The sequence below is a fragment of the Talpa occidentalis genome, unplaced genomic scaffold (assembly GCF_014898055.3).
Source record: "Talpa occidentalis isolate TD23 unplaced genomic scaffold, MPIMG_talOcc4v2.1 talOcc4.6, whole genome shotgun sequence".
Taxonomy (NCBI): Eukaryota; Metazoa; Chordata; class Mammalia; order Eulipotyphla; family Talpidae; genus Talpa; species Talpa occidentalis.
Genome location: NW_023604972.1, coordinates 34891578 through 34908158, shown reverse-complemented (window position 1 = coordinate 34908158; position 16581 = coordinate 34891578). Strand labels below are relative to the sequence as shown.

The 16581-nt window shown below is 35.1% G+C and overlaps 1 protein-coding gene across 20 annotated transcripts in view; it reads right to left on the bottom strand.

Moving 5' to 3' along the window:
* Positions 1 to 16581, bottom strand: part of ADGRL3 (adhesion G protein-coupled receptor L3) — a 766591-nt gene that overhangs the window by 618993 nt on the left and 131017 nt on the right. The window contains exon 1 of one of the 20 annotated variants that reach the window (XM_054688019.1): positions 13060 to 13092. The exons of the other annotated variants lie outside the window; for them this stretch is intronic. The gene's annotated coding sequence lies outside the window, so the exon portion shown is untranslated. Of the gene's footprint in view, positions 1 to 13059; positions 13093 to 16581 lie in introns of those variants that run through there. 20 annotated transcript variants of the gene reach the window in all.

The following is a 16581-nucleotide window of genomic DNA, read 5'->3' as shown; positions in this document are numbered from 1 at the left end:
AATCATCTTTTGATTCTGGTTTGAGCACTTCAACATTTTTCTTTTTCATAGAGTATGCAAGATTTTACAGTACAGAACTTTTTAAAAAGCAAATCATTCTCATACGTCATGTCATTTGCATAAAGTCCTCACATGCCCTGAGATGTTCAATATGAATGGGGTGCTAGGGCATCCAACATAGGCACACTGTGCATTGATTTTTTTCACTTTAGAGAATTCAAACATCATACATAGAATAGTTCAAAACACCATTTTAAGCAGTTTTGTTCTATATACTGAAAACCAGAATTGTGTTTTATGGGCTCTACAATTTCAACAGTAAGGTAAAAATGATACCTGCTGACCTTAAAAAGTTAATTCCCCTTCCTACAGCTATAGAAAATGACTTAGGAACTGGGGAAATCTAATTTATTATACCTTCTATTTGGTACAAGAAATACATATATATATATATATATATATGTTTCTGTTTTATATATATACACATATATATGTATGTATGTTTCTGTTTTTTTCTTTCTAAAATTGGAAATATTCATTTTGATAGTAACAAAAGGCTCGCACAGAGTTGAAAATATCTCATTACCAATCTAGAGAAGTTTCACATACAAATGGAGAAACTTCAGGTTCCTAATAAATTCACTGTATGCATTTAGGTTACTCTGAATGTTACACTTACTGTCACAAACATTCTAGATAGTTACACAAAGCTACCATGTTCCCAAGGTATTTTCTTCCTTGTATAAAAAAGCCTTTCGAGATTTCTTATAAAATATGGTCTGAAAATTCCTCAACATCTTAATTTTTCATAATCGTGAACTTTAACGATAACCCTAATTCTGAAGTTCTTTCCAATTAATACTAAGTATAATACTAAAATACCATATTCTGAATTTTTTTTATTTAATGTCACATCACAATGTCAATTGTGTTAAGGTTACTAAAATCAGGCACTTCCATAGTTATACCTATGAATAAAATGATTTACTTTGTTCTCATTATAAAACTACTACTTTGACAGAGTAACTCTACTGAACTTCATTTATGTGTGTTTATCTACTACAGCTGTTACTCTAAGTGCCTTGAGGGGACAGGAACAGCTGCTTCTAGCAGGCAATAAGCCCTCAGTTGGTTTTAACAGATGAATAAAACTCCTTCAGCCTTATCCATGCTGAACTACTCCTCACACCTTCATACTAATATATTTAATAAGGTTTTGGAATTGAAGAAAATAAGATGTCACATACTTCTACAAACCCTACAAACTTTATAGCTTACATAGACAAATTTTAAATTTATTTTGAAGGGTTAAAATTTTGCTACCAGTTATGCATAAATTCACTTTGACATCTTTTAAGTCATTAATAAAATGTTGGACTTTTTATGAAAGAAAAGAAACAGAAACATGTTGGTATGCCAAGAAAATGTACTTCAGGAAAGTATTAATAATGACCATCCTATAGGTAAAGTGCTTTTTTTAAGAATAGTTCTTGAATCAATTAGTAATATACAAAATTTTTCTTGTAATAGGACCAAAGTTATTATTCTTACTCATGCAATACAAATATATAGATTTTGCCATGAAATGGCTTTTTGCTTGACTTGGATAACATTTCCTATACAACAAAAATCAATAAAGTGAAAACTCAAACAACAGCAAAGGCAATAAAACAATTAAATTTAAGAAACAAAATATGGAATTGTTTAATCACAAGTTATCAAAATTAAACTTTTTTTTTATTTATTTATACAAGTACTGGGTACAGTCAGAAGCATGGGAGGGTGAGAGAATTCACCAGAGCGGTGAGCAGAATAGGCAGACTGACGAAGTACACTGCTGAGGGGAGCAGCAGTGGGCACGGCAGGAGAGGTCTGCTCGCCATGTAGGACCCTCGCCAAGGCCAAGGGATTGAACCAGCACTGCGGAGGCTGCGGGCAGCTTCACAGCCCAGCGCTCAACCGCTGCGCCACTGGGGAGGCCCAAAAAAATTAAACAATTTAATTGCTAACCCAGAGTCATTAATTATGTAGAGTTGAAAAATTACACTATGGAAGTAATCATTTAATCATTAGAGCTAGGAAAAAAAATGCCTAAGTACTAATTTATTATTTCTGTTATGCTCTTAGGAAATTGTGTCACATATTTATAATAAAACCAACAAAATAATTTGAAAATATATAATCAATAAAGTTTTCATGTATCTTTAATATGCTAACTTAAAAGGTGAAAAGAAGTCAAATTTAGAAATCCTTTTTCAAAAAATAAATTTAAGGACTTCCCTGGTGGCGCAAAGGGTTAAGCACCACACTATGAAGCAATCCATGTCTCTGCAGCAGAAGTTCAATCCCCGGCCAGCCAGGGAGCAACCAACATGGCAAAGCAGACCTCTCCTGTCTCACCTGCTACTCCCCTCAGCAGTGTATCTCAGTCAGTCTGCCTGTTCTGCTCCCCACTCTTGTCTCTGGTGAATCCTCTCACCCTCCACATCTCTGGCCTGTATCCCAGCTCTTTATGCATAAATAAATAAATCTTTAAAAAATAAAATAAAATTGAAATTTAAGACAATGAAACAAGCAAAAACCAAAAAAAAAAAAAAACATACAATTTATAGAGATCTAATTCACATGTAGGATACTTAATTAAAAGCTACATCTCTTTATTACTTGCTATTCAATAAAAGCTCAAACATTATTTTCACTGGTGTAATATTATTTTAACTTGTGAAAGAAACTTAACAAAAATGTCTATTTCTTAACTTGTATGACAACCAGGAAATACCTAAATTTGAAAATTCTCTTCAAGGAACAACAGACAGAAGCAGGACTTTTGGTTGACCTTTTAGGGGACATTATTCAAGGATTAATAAGCTGCAGAATTACAATTAGTCTCTGACACTGTCTTTTGTTAATCAAGCTTGCATTTTCTTTGAACTTTACAATCCTGTACTTGGATGCATCTGTTTAACTTACACTTTCTCAGACAACCTATTAGAATCACTAAATTATGCAAAGCAAGTACTGGTGATTCTTACATGTATATATTTTCCAAAGGAATGTATCTACTTTTTTATATAAGTGACTTTGAAAAAGGTCTTAAAGAAACCTTTATTTTCATTGAATGATGACTGTGGAATAAGGGATTACCTGCCACACACTAGTTAATAAATCATAGGAATCGTTTCACTCTTTTTGTCACGAATGCAGAATAAAATACTGTTGATTTCAAAATAATACTTCTTAAAGAAGGACCACTGTCAATGTATTATTTGTGAGTGATATGTAACATAAATCTATCTCCCTGAATTATGGAGACACTGAAATGCATCTATCCTAGATATTCTTAGTAATTGAGCAGGCACAAATAAATTACAGAATCATGAAATTAAAGATCTAAAATAAATAATACCCAGATCATCTAACCCAGTGTTTCCCAAGATGTGTTCAATTGAACCCAAGTTCTGAGGATATGAATTAAATGTGTGAGGCTTCATAGTCAAGTAAGGTGTGAAATGCTAGGATAAACAATATTCAATCTTTTTTTTCCCTATAGCAATTTTCAGAGACTTTAAAATGTTATTATGCACTGTGAATCTGTAAGAGGAAATGATGTTTGCTAAAATCATTTCACTGTGGAACTCTTTTTTTTTTCCCATGTAACATGTGGGTCTAATTGTTTATTATATTTTAGAAAATGATCAAGTCCAAACACTATAATTTATATAATAGTCTAGATTAGAGAACTGACCTGCCAAGGTTATACTATTGGGCAGCATATGAGCAAGGTCTAGAGACTAACATGCTCAGGGGCTTTCCAACATATCACTTTTAAAACTTGGGAAGGCATCTTGCCAGGCTAATAGGCTGTAGGAGAAGGAGCAAGGATTTTTAGAGTATCTGATTATCTGTAAGACTGTAAAAATATGATGACCCAGGAAATTAATATGAATAAAAAATCAATGTATTAATGTGATTGATGATCTAAGAACATCTGAGAAAACATGTTGGAAATATAGGAGGCAGTATTCCATGATGTAAGTCTGATTTTTGTGGTTATGAAAGTTAAAATATCTTCTGATGATGAAATTTGGGATAATAATGACAGTTGGATCAAGGTACAAGAGAGCGATACACCTCAAAACTAAGATGTTAAAATCATGTCTCTCTGAAGTTGCTGGAAGCAAGGTTAAGGGTTTGGTAAAAGCAAAAGTGTGGAGATTGGTGGTCCTAAAATGATCCTTGGATGAAGAAAATGATGATGAGATCTATCACGTCAACAACAGTAAGAGGGGAAGAATAACAGAGCCATAGACAAGAGTCTCAATATGACTTGTAACAAAAAACTTGATAAATATGAAAGAGGAAATGGTCACCATAGAAGATACTAATCCCATTTTCCTAACCTGACATACATGAGGTGTGTGAGAACAGAGTCAGAAGTTACAGTTGTCTCGGTAATCATTCAAAAATACATAGTATAGTCAAGAAACTTTATGTAGAGGATATTTCTCCAGAGAAGGAGTCTAGACTTTTCATTAGCATTATTAAATATTTACATATTTCAATATTTTATCACTGGTTACCCCCGTTACAATGCAAATATAACCACATAATTAATATCCACTAATAATTTTATATTGTCTAATAATTTTACCAAACCAGCAGGCTCAATAGCTTTAACCCAAGTTATAGCTTTAAGTCAAAACTATATTGAAGTTCTTTTTTTTCCATGTAACATGTGGGTCTAATTGTTTATTATATTTTAGAAAATGATCTAGTCCAAACACTATCATTTATGTAATAGCCTAGATCCAGAAAATTAATAATACTCTGGTTCTCAAAGAAAAGAAATGGATTGCAGTCCTCCTAGCATCATAAACATCCTTCAGCTACAGCAAGTAATGCTGAAATAGACATACTTACTCCTACAGGAAGGACTGTTTTGTGTAGCCTTTGTGGGAAATAATATGGCAAAAGACAACAAAATCTCTTACAATATCATTATTTTAACTAATAACTATGACTTTTAAAATGCCCTTAACATACTGGGAAAGTGATATGACATAGCTTTACTTCAAAATACTTATCTTTTTGTAATTATCAAAAATTAAGTTAGTATCAACATAGAGGCATAAGTATCATGTGAGAGCTAGATAATAAACTATTAATATCAAATATATCAGCTTATATATACATCATACTGGTGTTTCAAGTTTTTTCATGATACAAAATAAACACCTATACTATAATGCCAAATAAATCAGAATATAAAATTGTCAGATATCAGAGTTAAAATATACTGAGAATTTATGAACTGTAAGTAAATTTATTAAAATAGCAATAGTGCTTACTTCTTGATGGAAGGATTGTAAAGTTTTCCTCCTTATTTAATATTTCTATAATTCTAAAACTTCTGTAGCAAGTATAAATTATTTAGAAATAGAGAAAAAAATACTTATCCTATATCATGATCCTGTATTCAAACTATGTATAAGAAATAATTCCTATATTTTAGAGTGTTTTGGAAATATGTAGCAAAATATACATTTCCTAATTTCCCCAATAATTCCACTTTTATTAACAGTCTCTCCAATATATTGTATCAATGCACCAACTAGTATACCCACAAGGTGTACTGCAGATATAATCAAAGTAGGAAAAAAAGGGGAAACACCAAAGTTCAAGAACAGGGAATGAGTAACTATATTGTGGACGTGTACATAAGAACTGCTAAGGAATTGATAACAAGTAAAGAAATAACTCTATATACACTAACAAAGATTTGTAAAGATTTAGAGAGATTTTGAAGTGACAAAATATCTAATGGAGTATTCTGTATTTTTAAATGACATGTATTTTATGTGCTTTATATATTTACAATAGATATATACATAGATACTTCATATATAGTGCGTACACAATCCTACAGATGACTGTTTATACAGAGAAATGTCTACAAAAATACATAGCAAATTATTTGCCAAATTTACTTATGGACAAATGGAGAGGCTGGATTTATATTTTTAATTTGGTACATAACTATAATCCTTTTTAATAAAAATTTATGAATTACTTTTGTATTAATATACTAAAATAAAAATTTACATAAGATAAAATATTAACAAATATCCTGTTAAGAAATATTACCATAGGGGCCTCCCTGGTGGCACAAGAGGTTAAGCACCATGAAGCTAGTGGTGGCCACTGCAGCACGAGTTTGATCCCTGTCCAGGTTGGTGACCCACATGGCACAGCAGACCTCTCCTGTCTCACCCGCTGCTACCCTCAGCAGTGTATTTCAGTCAATCCGCCTGTTCTGTTCCCCATTCTGTCTCTGGTGAATCCTCTCACTGCCCTGTACCTCTGGCCTGTACTCCAGTTCTTACATGCACAAATAAATAAATCTTTTTTTAAAAAGGAAACATTACCATAGATGTTTTTGAAATATTAACTATAGCTGTTTTTCAAAACTCTAGATTTCAATAAATTAAGAAAATGGTTTTGCAAGAAAAAACAACTAAAAAAAAATACACTCACAAACCATCACAGCGAACATAAAAGGAAAAAGAAAATTGCATACATAAATTTTAAAAGCTTCAATGTTATTTTGCATCAACTTTATCTAAGAGATGGCATTTAAAGTAAAATATTTTAGAAGAATTGTTAAATTCATTTTTGTTTAAAAGTTACCATGGTTGGGCCTCCCCGGTGGCTCAGCGGTTGAGCGCTGGGTTGTGAAGCTCCCCGCCGCCTCTGCGGCGCCGGTTCGATCCCCAGCTGCTCCCCGGCCACCTGAGGAGGGTCCCACATGGCGCGCAGACCTCTCCTGCCGCCCGCTGCTCCCCTCAGCAGTGTACTTCGGTCCTTCTGCCTGCTCTGCTCCCTGCTCTGGCTCTGGTGAATTCTCTCACCCTCCCGCGCTTCTGACTGTACCCAGTGCATGTATAAACAAATAAACAAATAAATAAATAAATAAATAAATAAATATGTGCCTCTTTAAAAAAAAAAAAAAAAGTTACCATGGTTCCTCAAGCTAATTTAACTGTCACCCCTTCACTGCACGTGCAAACACACACAGAAAGGCAGACAGGGGAAATAACTAAAAAACAACAAATAAACCTAAAGAAAGTCCTTTGACTCTTGAGTTACCATAATTATTACTGTTGTTGCTCACTACCATGGAAAAATAGGTTTACAAAGGGACTTGAAAGGAGAAAGTTGAGCTTAATTCTCCAGACAAATTAGTTAAGATATATTGCAGAGAAAGCTTAAAAAAGATGGGTAGATCTTCTCCAAGTATACAAAATCACTGATTTGAATGGATATACGTTCTCTTATGTTCATTGTAGCACTATTTACAATAACTAATTTATAGAAACATCTAAAGTTCTCTGAAGGAAAGCACCGGATTAAGATTATGTGATAATAATATACATGATAGAATATGACATATCCATTTAAAAAAAAGAAAGGCGCTCTTGCCATTGCGACAGTACAGATATAATCAAAGCCTATTATGGTGAGTTAAATAAGACAGGAGAAAGACAAATACCAGATGTGGAAGAGAGAGAAAAATAGGAACTAACAAAATTAACAATAACAAACCCTAGAAACATGACTGCAGAATTGAGGTTACTAGAAGGGCGGGGCAGTGAGAGTCAGAACAAAGAGGGGTCAGGGGACCCAAGGTTATGGTAAAGTATTAGGGATGTCTCTGTGGTGGGGGTGATGTGGTGACATACATTTGAGAAGGTATGAATCTATTCCCCTAAATCGCATACAGTGTTGTAAAGAAAGCAATGTTACCTCAATTAAAAATAAAGAGAAAAACAAGAATAAACTATATTTTACCATATTGGACAACAGCAACATTGTTCACTCATGACCAGTGATACCATATTAAAATCTGCCTTACAAGGAACCAATTGATATACTCATTCATTCCATTTTTATTAAGCACTTAGTATGGACTTGACATAATTCTGGAGATTTGAAAACAATAAAAAGCTTTATAGGAAGAAACAGTATGAGACTATATCCCTAAAAAACTGGAAATTACTCATTGCCTTAATAGAAAGGAACACTGACGATACGGTGGGAAAAAGGAAGGTGAAGAAAGAGTTACCAAGAATGTGATTATTTGGATTAGACTTTAAAATAGGGATGAACAGGGCTAGTCAGGACACCCTCTGGTAAACTGAAAGCAGTTTGATGAGTAGAGCAGAATAATTCCCTAGAGTAGAATGTCGAAATTATTTTGAATCTGAGGGATGACTCTGCTGCATGTCCTGTCTAAAACACAAGCCTAATCACATCACAGCTGCCTCAGTAAAGCTCTGCATCCTCAGATGCAGTACTTTTTGAAGTGCAGAGCAAGCAAAGTCAGATACCCAATCCAATTTCACATTCCTCTTTCCATGGCAGCCTGGACTGTTTAAAAAAGGAAGTGTCCTAAACAAGGATTTCAGTTTTTCATTCATTTTGACCAAAATGACTGGTTCTTATTGGTGTGAATACTGAAATTGGTGTGAATATTACTGCCAGAGTACCTCCTCTGAGAGGGAGGAGGCAGCTGGCAGACAAGAGCTCTAAAATACCTGAACTTCACAAAACCAAGGGCCAAGGGATCTCAGATTGTCACCCGGGTCTCCATCACCATGCAAAACCACTGCCAAATTATAGAACCATCTTTGCCAATTTATATTAATATACAAATGGCAAGACAATTTTAGTTATCGGGTTGTTTAAACATCTGTGTAGATATACACTGGTTCTGGAACAAATTAAAAAATATTATTTTAAAAATGTAATATGAGGGGCCTCCCCGGTGGCGCAGCGGTTGAGCGCTGGGTTGCGAAGCTGCCCGCGGCCTCTGCGGTGCCGGATCGATCCCCGGCTGCTCCCCGGCCACCAGAGGAGGGTCCCACATGGCGAGCAGACCTCTCCTGCCGCCCGCTGCTCCCCTCAGCAGTGTCCTTCGGTCCTTCTGCCTGCTCTGCTCCCCGCTCTGGCTCTGGTGAATTCTCTCACCCTCCCGTGCTTCTGACTGTACCCAGTGCATGTATAAACAAAAAACAAACAAACAAATAAATAATAAATAAATAAAAACATGCCTCTATAAAAAAAAAAAAAGTTTAAAAAAATAAAAATAAAAATAAAAATGTAATATGAAAGAAATGTCATGTTCCTGTTAATATTTTAGAATACGTAGCATCTCCTGTCTGGTGTGAAGGATTTGCCAATGGGTGCTATTCAGTGACAAAGAACCCAACCTCTGTGAGTTAAGGTACCATGATTTAACATTCAAAAGCAGGGCCTCCCTCATGGCATAGGGATTAAATCTCAGTGCTATTACCCTATCAGCTCTGATGGTCTGTTTGATACCTGGCCAGGGAACTAACCCACATATGGCACAGATAACCTCTCCTGTCTTGCCCTCTGCTCCTCTCAGCAGTGTATTTCAATAGATCTGCCTGTTTGCTCCCCACCCTATCTCTGGTGAATCTGCTTACCCCCCACACCTCTGGCCTATACCCCAGTTCTTGTATGCATAAATAAATAAAAATAAATCCTAAAAAAAAGATTCAAAAGTACATTGAGGCTAGAAGATATGTATTTCATATATATATGAAAAAAGTCCAAAGCTAGCTCATTCATTACTTTGTAAATATTCCTCAATTTTTAAATCAAAGGTGGTGACACAGGTGTTTACTTAATCTCTATGATCTCTTATAATATATAATAAGTTAATCCAACTGCACTATGGAGTTTAGCAAACAGGCACGTGAACAGCACAATGTGATACACAGTCAACATATCTGCATATATTAAGTGTTTCCTTGACTCTCCTGACTACTTTATTAGATAGTAATGTTGGTGTCACATGTGTCAGTCATCAAGCTAAGGGCTTAATAATTCCCGTTTTCCTGTAGCTTCAAAATAAACCTATGAGTTGGCGCTACTGTAATTGTTTAATAGGAAGTATCCTAAGCAGAGACTAGGAAAGAAAAGAGTTATTTTCTCAGCCACTGCTAGAGTTGAATCAGATGGGCAAACACTAAAACACTGTATCAGTTAGCTTAAAATGATAACTTGGAGATATTCCCTATCTTACTGACAGTACATTTTAATGAGCGCAGAAGCATAGATTAGGAACTACTGTATCTGTGTGGAACATAAGATGACCACAAATCAAGTTTACTGACATATGTAAATAACATTGCAAGCTTTATCTACTGTAAAACAACCAGTCATAATATTATCATACTTTCAAGTTTTCTAAAACTTGCCAGAAGACTATACTAGTGCTTCATATTAAATATTCAGTAACAATTCCAATTAAATGTTTATAATTTACACATCAACCTCACTTCATTAGTTTTTGAAGGATAAACAAAAAATAATGTGGTGGCAGTTGTACGACACTGAAATATATATATATATAAAAATATATATACACAAAATTGAGGGAATACATAGATAAAATTGTAATTCTAGTGATCAAATATAGAACATGTAATACAGCCCAGCTGATGAGTACAGTTTCTAACAGAAGAAAATGTATATAAAGTCAGATGCCACATATGACATTTTCTCAGTGATCCTCAAACTATTGTTACTAAACCTATTATATGAAAACTGAAATGTAAAAATTTTAAATTAAAATTAAAATAACACCTACTAAATCAAACTGACCCCCATCTACACGCACATACACACACAAACACATACCAGTCTATCACAGGCACACTACATTCTGACGACACTTTACAAACATTAAGGGAAAGGCAAAGTTTCCCTCATTTTGAATTGTCATGAAATAAAGACATTAAGTATAATTCTGGATAAGTATTAAAAGTCAACGTAGAAGAGCTCATGATTTTAAAGGGATTTATTTTCTTTTAATCGCAGAAGACCTAAAATGCCTAGAATCTGCCATACATACCTCAGCGCTAAGATATTAACCAACATTGCTGTGGGAGGCAGGGGGAGGGAAGTATGTAAAAGGGTGGTCCCCAGGAAAAGGAGAGTCTCCAGGTCCCCTACCCAGAGAGTGGAGATGAGCAGGGAGGAAGAATAGCTGTAGAGGAGACTGGAGAAAGAAGGAAGCAGGATGGAGAGCAAGAAGGAGACCTGGAGGAGGCACGTGGAGCAGAGAGACGTGTGAAGAAGCGGTCTTGCTTCATGGTCCTGGACTGGGTGAAACAGACGTGGGTTAGAGACCTATGGGGAGGTTAACAAAGGCAGATTTTTTCTTGATTTTGGTTTTGTTCTTTTCCTCCCATACTTGTCTGGCCATTTCTGACCCTTTTCTATGGATCTCCTCTGAAAAGTGCTTTAGACTTGTGGCAGGCTTTCGGGCCTTGCTTTAGGCAAATCCTGTTTGGCAGGACATTTACCCACAAAGGGATGGGTAACTTCAGGTGCTTGATTTAGAAAATATTTTCTTTATATTTTCTGTTACATACTAATTGTATTAAAGTCCCTTTCCATTAAAGGTCTTACATATGTTACCTTGATGTGGCTGATGGCAGAGCGTATTTAGAGCAGGCAGGTTTGGGGGTTCTGGGGTACCCTTCCCTGGACTGTAACAGTAAGAGCACACATGCATAAAAGTATATATAAGAATGTATGCAAGTCAATGTGTTTCCAAACAAGCATGATAATAATAGACTTGCGTGTCTTAAAAAGTCAAAAGATCTTCATAGGAAGCACTGACTTTCAGTTATGTATAAATTCACTAAACGGGAAAACACATGTTTAGCAGAGTAGATGACAAGTGCTCAATACTTCAATAATTTAAGTATTGGTTTAAACTGAATTTTCATAAAAATTCTGAACATCTTTCCATCTAAGTGAAATACTTCAGCAAAAACAAAACAGAAAAGAGGAAGAGTATCTTGACCTTCAAAAGCCTCTTCAAACTCTAAAAGAGGGACAGGGAATAACAAAAAGCAGAGGCCAACATTTCTTTGTTTTTTAGCATCCCAATTGCATTGTTTTTCTTCATTACTGGGCTTTAATCCTGTCTCTAAACTGATGGGTAGGGGTGCAGGGGCAAAGAAAACAAAGCTTCCTTGTTTAATTTGCAATTGTTACTTGTGTGCTGATGGAAGATTCTGTCATTTTTTTTTTCTCAAAGCTATCTCACACACCAACAGACAAGGGAGAATAAACAAAAGAGAATCAGAGGAGGTAACTATAAAGAGGTCAGAGGCACATCTTCCTTGGAGAGGTGAGTTCAGGGTTAAGCATTCTCCAGGACTGCTTTAGACAAAGGAGGGACTTACAAGGATCAGGGGGGTACTTCTAAGCACATGCCAAGAATAGTCCATGTGGCCAACTGCCAGGCAAGGTAACTGCAGTTAAACAAAAGCCAATTCACCCATACCTCTACAGGTAGAAAATAGTGTCCAATATAGTCCAGTTTAGTCTACCAAACAAACCAGATTTTAAAATTAGAAAGTTCTCCTTCTCCAAACACAGCATTATGGAAAATATGGAACAGAATAGAAATTGCCTATATTTTCCTTACTATTTCCAAAAATCCCCTCTTCAAAGGCAGTTGTATGTGTGTGTATGTGTGTGTGTGCCTTTTTTTTTTAAAAGGAGGATTATAAGACCGAGAAACACAAAGGATGCCTTTGTGGCTCAGCACACTGTTTATACCCAGATATCATGAAGCTTTGCATTCAAACCCCGGTTGTAATGGAGTTCCACAGTAGAATGGGTACAGTGAATGCAACCACCATGAATGTTGGCAGATTATTATACAAAGGGCAGTTATCCCACAGAGAGGGCTGGCAGGTTGACAGGGGACCAACAAACGAATAAACTGAAAGGCATAATGAGCCCTATTTCCACCCTCAACACCTCCCCAAACACTTACACACTGAAGAAAGCAAATCTCCACAATAACCTGCTAGCCTTCATGCTCTTTACTTTCCCTGTGGAGGGGAAAACTCTGAACAGAGAGACCATCTCAGGCAGCGTAGTCCTACTCAGCGGATGAAAATAAAAAAGGTATGGAAATAAAAAGAATGGAAGCTCGGCGTCACAGACCTCACAGGGCTGTACAGACTTGCCTGGATCCCACATATGGACACACGGGAAGGTATTTTCTAGCCACGTGGAGTGTGGATAACAACCAAGTCATTCCTCGGGTGCAACTCATCTCTAAATCAGAAAACAGAAACAGCCACTTCAATCTATTCTTTAACAAAAGGAGAATTTTCAGAGAGATTTGAGGGGGAGCTTATCGTATGGATGATGTTCAACTTAAAAAAAAAAAAACAGTGTGACCTATGTAGGCTTCATTGATCTGAATACCATCTATAGTATGTTTTAAAAATTCTTACATTGTATAACATGATGACTTAATATATATGTGCATTGTGAAATAACTAATTATTAACATACTCATATCTACAGTATATTACACTTAAAGAAAACATCTTATACATTCTTTGTTCATATATGAATTTTATTTTTCCAACATCCTTTTCTACAAATTACTGATAGTTTTGGTTCCTCATTAGTAATACATTTACAATAAATAAAATCCTAATATCAAAGAAAAGCATTTAATATAGTTTCAACTAGTTAGATGTAAATAGTTCATTGAAAACCTATATCCTTTCATGCAATCACACTGATACAGAACACACTGAGTCACGGTGCTAAAGTCACTTAATGAATGAAAGCTTTCAAGAATAAAGAAATAGGGACCTCTCTGGTGGTGCAGTGGTTAAAGTCTCAGGATTATCAAGCTATCCCCCAGCCAGTGCAGCATGAGTTCAATCCCAGCCAGGGAGCTGATCCCCATGGCGCAGCAGACCTTTCCTCTCTCATCTGCTGCTCCCCTCAGCAGTGTATTTCAGTAGATCTGCCTGTTATGCTCCCCACTCTGTTTCTGGTGAATCTTCTCACCCCTAAACCTCTAGATTACACCTCAGTTCTTGTATGCATAAATAAATCTTTAAAAGAAAAAAAAAATATGTCAAAATGTGAAATTTAGGAATCAAGTGCAGCTTTTTTATATACATGCACTGATATTTCTGATCATGTTTCCATCTCACCTCAGTAATATATAAATTGTGAGCTTCCTATACATATTTGAACATTTACCCCTAGTTTCTAAAATCATCAGCCAGTCTTTGCCTGACTACCACAACTGTCAAATCTCTTGTTTTTCTGCTGAGTAAATTGCTGTAAGTAAAAAAGGAAGTGACATTCTACTCTTTAAAAATGAAGCTTTTGACATTTCAGGATGTTAATAGATGGATAAACTGTATAACAGGAACATCAGTCCTGGAAGAAAATTTGACCTGAATAGCCATACATTGCACTCATGCATTTATAATTGCACCAGGAGATGAATGAGAAAAGATGAAGTGGAATCATTTTTCAAGTTGCATGCTGTGATTTCTCATTACATGGATAATCTTAAACAGTAATGATATTTCTTTAAAAGCTGTTGAGAATAAAGTGGAATGAAAAGGAATCTATGCATTAAGTAATACCTTGCCAGGTATCCCCCACACATGTGTGATGAGCCCTCCTCATAACACCAGACACAATTTCACCATGAAGATATAAGATTTATTAAAATGTCTTTTCTTCAACAAAAAAGTTGATACCTGGTTAATAACTTCAGATTAGCTTTTAACAAACTAGTTCTTGATTTGAAGCAAGCTCTGGCAAGGAAAATCCAAAATTATTTTATTTTGCATAAAAGTAGTTATTAATTCAATTCACATAGTCTATAACTGCAACTTTTTTATCTTTAATGAGGAAGCAAATATTGAATCCAGTATATAAATTTGGGAAATTTTATTCAATGTCATGGTAGAATACAACTTAAGACTAAATGCCCCAATTAACCTGTAAGAACACAAATTCCCTTCAAAATAAAATTAGATAAACAGAAAATTCCTACAAAAGCTGTCTCACAAATTTCACTGAATGGATTTGGAAAAGACATTTTATAATCTTGTCTAGGAGACTTTTTAAATTAAAATCTGTATTATATGATAGTCTGCCCATGTTTGTTGTTCCTAATGAGAGTGAGACTAAAGCTCAAATGGAGACACTGGCCGAAGGTTTCTCAGCATCCTACTATTGCTAGAGAGACTTCTAAGACATATTTTCTAGACTCATGGATGGAAATGGATCACAATTTGTGTGAGGACAGGAAGGACACCCTGCGCATTTAGTGATGGTACACTTGCTAGTGACCATTCTAGTTTTTAAATTGAAAACATTAGGTATTTCAAGTTTAAACTGCCTCCTTTTATTTTTATTTCATGCCAAATTTACCCTTTTAAACTTAGCTATAAGTAATTAATATCTCCCCACAATATGTTTTTTTCCCATCAAAATTCTTTTCTGATTTATCAGAGGAAAAGAAGAAATTTAAAAGAAGTTCCAAGCATAGAAATTTTCTCCCTCCTTTTCAAATGCTCCAGAAAATCTGTACTAATCCTTGGATAGAGAAATAAATTTAAGTTACCTGCAAACCATAAAAACTTTTTTAAAATATTTTTTGCAAATAAAACTTTATATAGAATGGTATTTCAGTAATAACAACCTCAGGAAGTTCAATAAAATTGAAAGGTTAAATCAGTACAGAATATATCCAGAATAAATAAAATACCACACAAGTGACATTCCCAAATAAAATTAAGGCAGTTTCTAAAGTACATTTCATATTCTGTGATATTTTATGTGTACCCTGAACAATACACACCAAAGAAGAATCCCATTAATTCACAGTTATAAGGACTGAAAAGTGAAACATTCAAATCATGACCCCTGGGTCATTACATCTCTATGTTGTAGAGACTTACATAACATAGGTAGTTTAAAATGAAGATGCATTTCTATGAAAATAATATTGTTTATAACAGTTGTAATTTCACAATTTTTTTATATCATTTACAAAGGAATACAAAAAAAAATCAAGTTGCAATAAAGGATTTCATGTTATTAGGTCTTTGAGCACCAGCCATTTTTATCTTGTTTGTTAAGAAAACCAGTGAAGAACCCTTATGCACCTTGTCTTATTTCCCCTCAGTTGAGAAAATAAATCTCATCATTTTAATTCTCTGTAAATTATACTATTTATCACATGGGTGAGAAGTTCATCCATTAATGGAAAATGGATTCTTACAGTATACTAGCAACTCAATTGTCAGAATCTTCCAAGGCAATAAATTCTTTAACCTTGATCTTAACTTATAATAGTGTGTTTATTCAAAACAGAATCCACAAAGCTTGAAGAGACAGCATCATTTCCCTTGGGGTTTACTATACACAATTTTCAACTAAACTAATAATATACATAGACTATAATAATATATTTTATTAAAGATTTATTTTATGTATTTATGCATAAAAGAGCTGGGTTGTAGGTCAGAGGTGTGGGGGGGTAGTGAGAGGATTCACCAGAGACAGAGTGGGGAGCAGAACAGGCAGATCTACTGAAATACACTGCTGAGGGGACCAGTGGTAAGACAGGAGAGGTCTGCTGTGTGTGGGTTAGGTCCCTGGCTGGGGATGGAATTCCTGCTGCAGTGGCTGCTG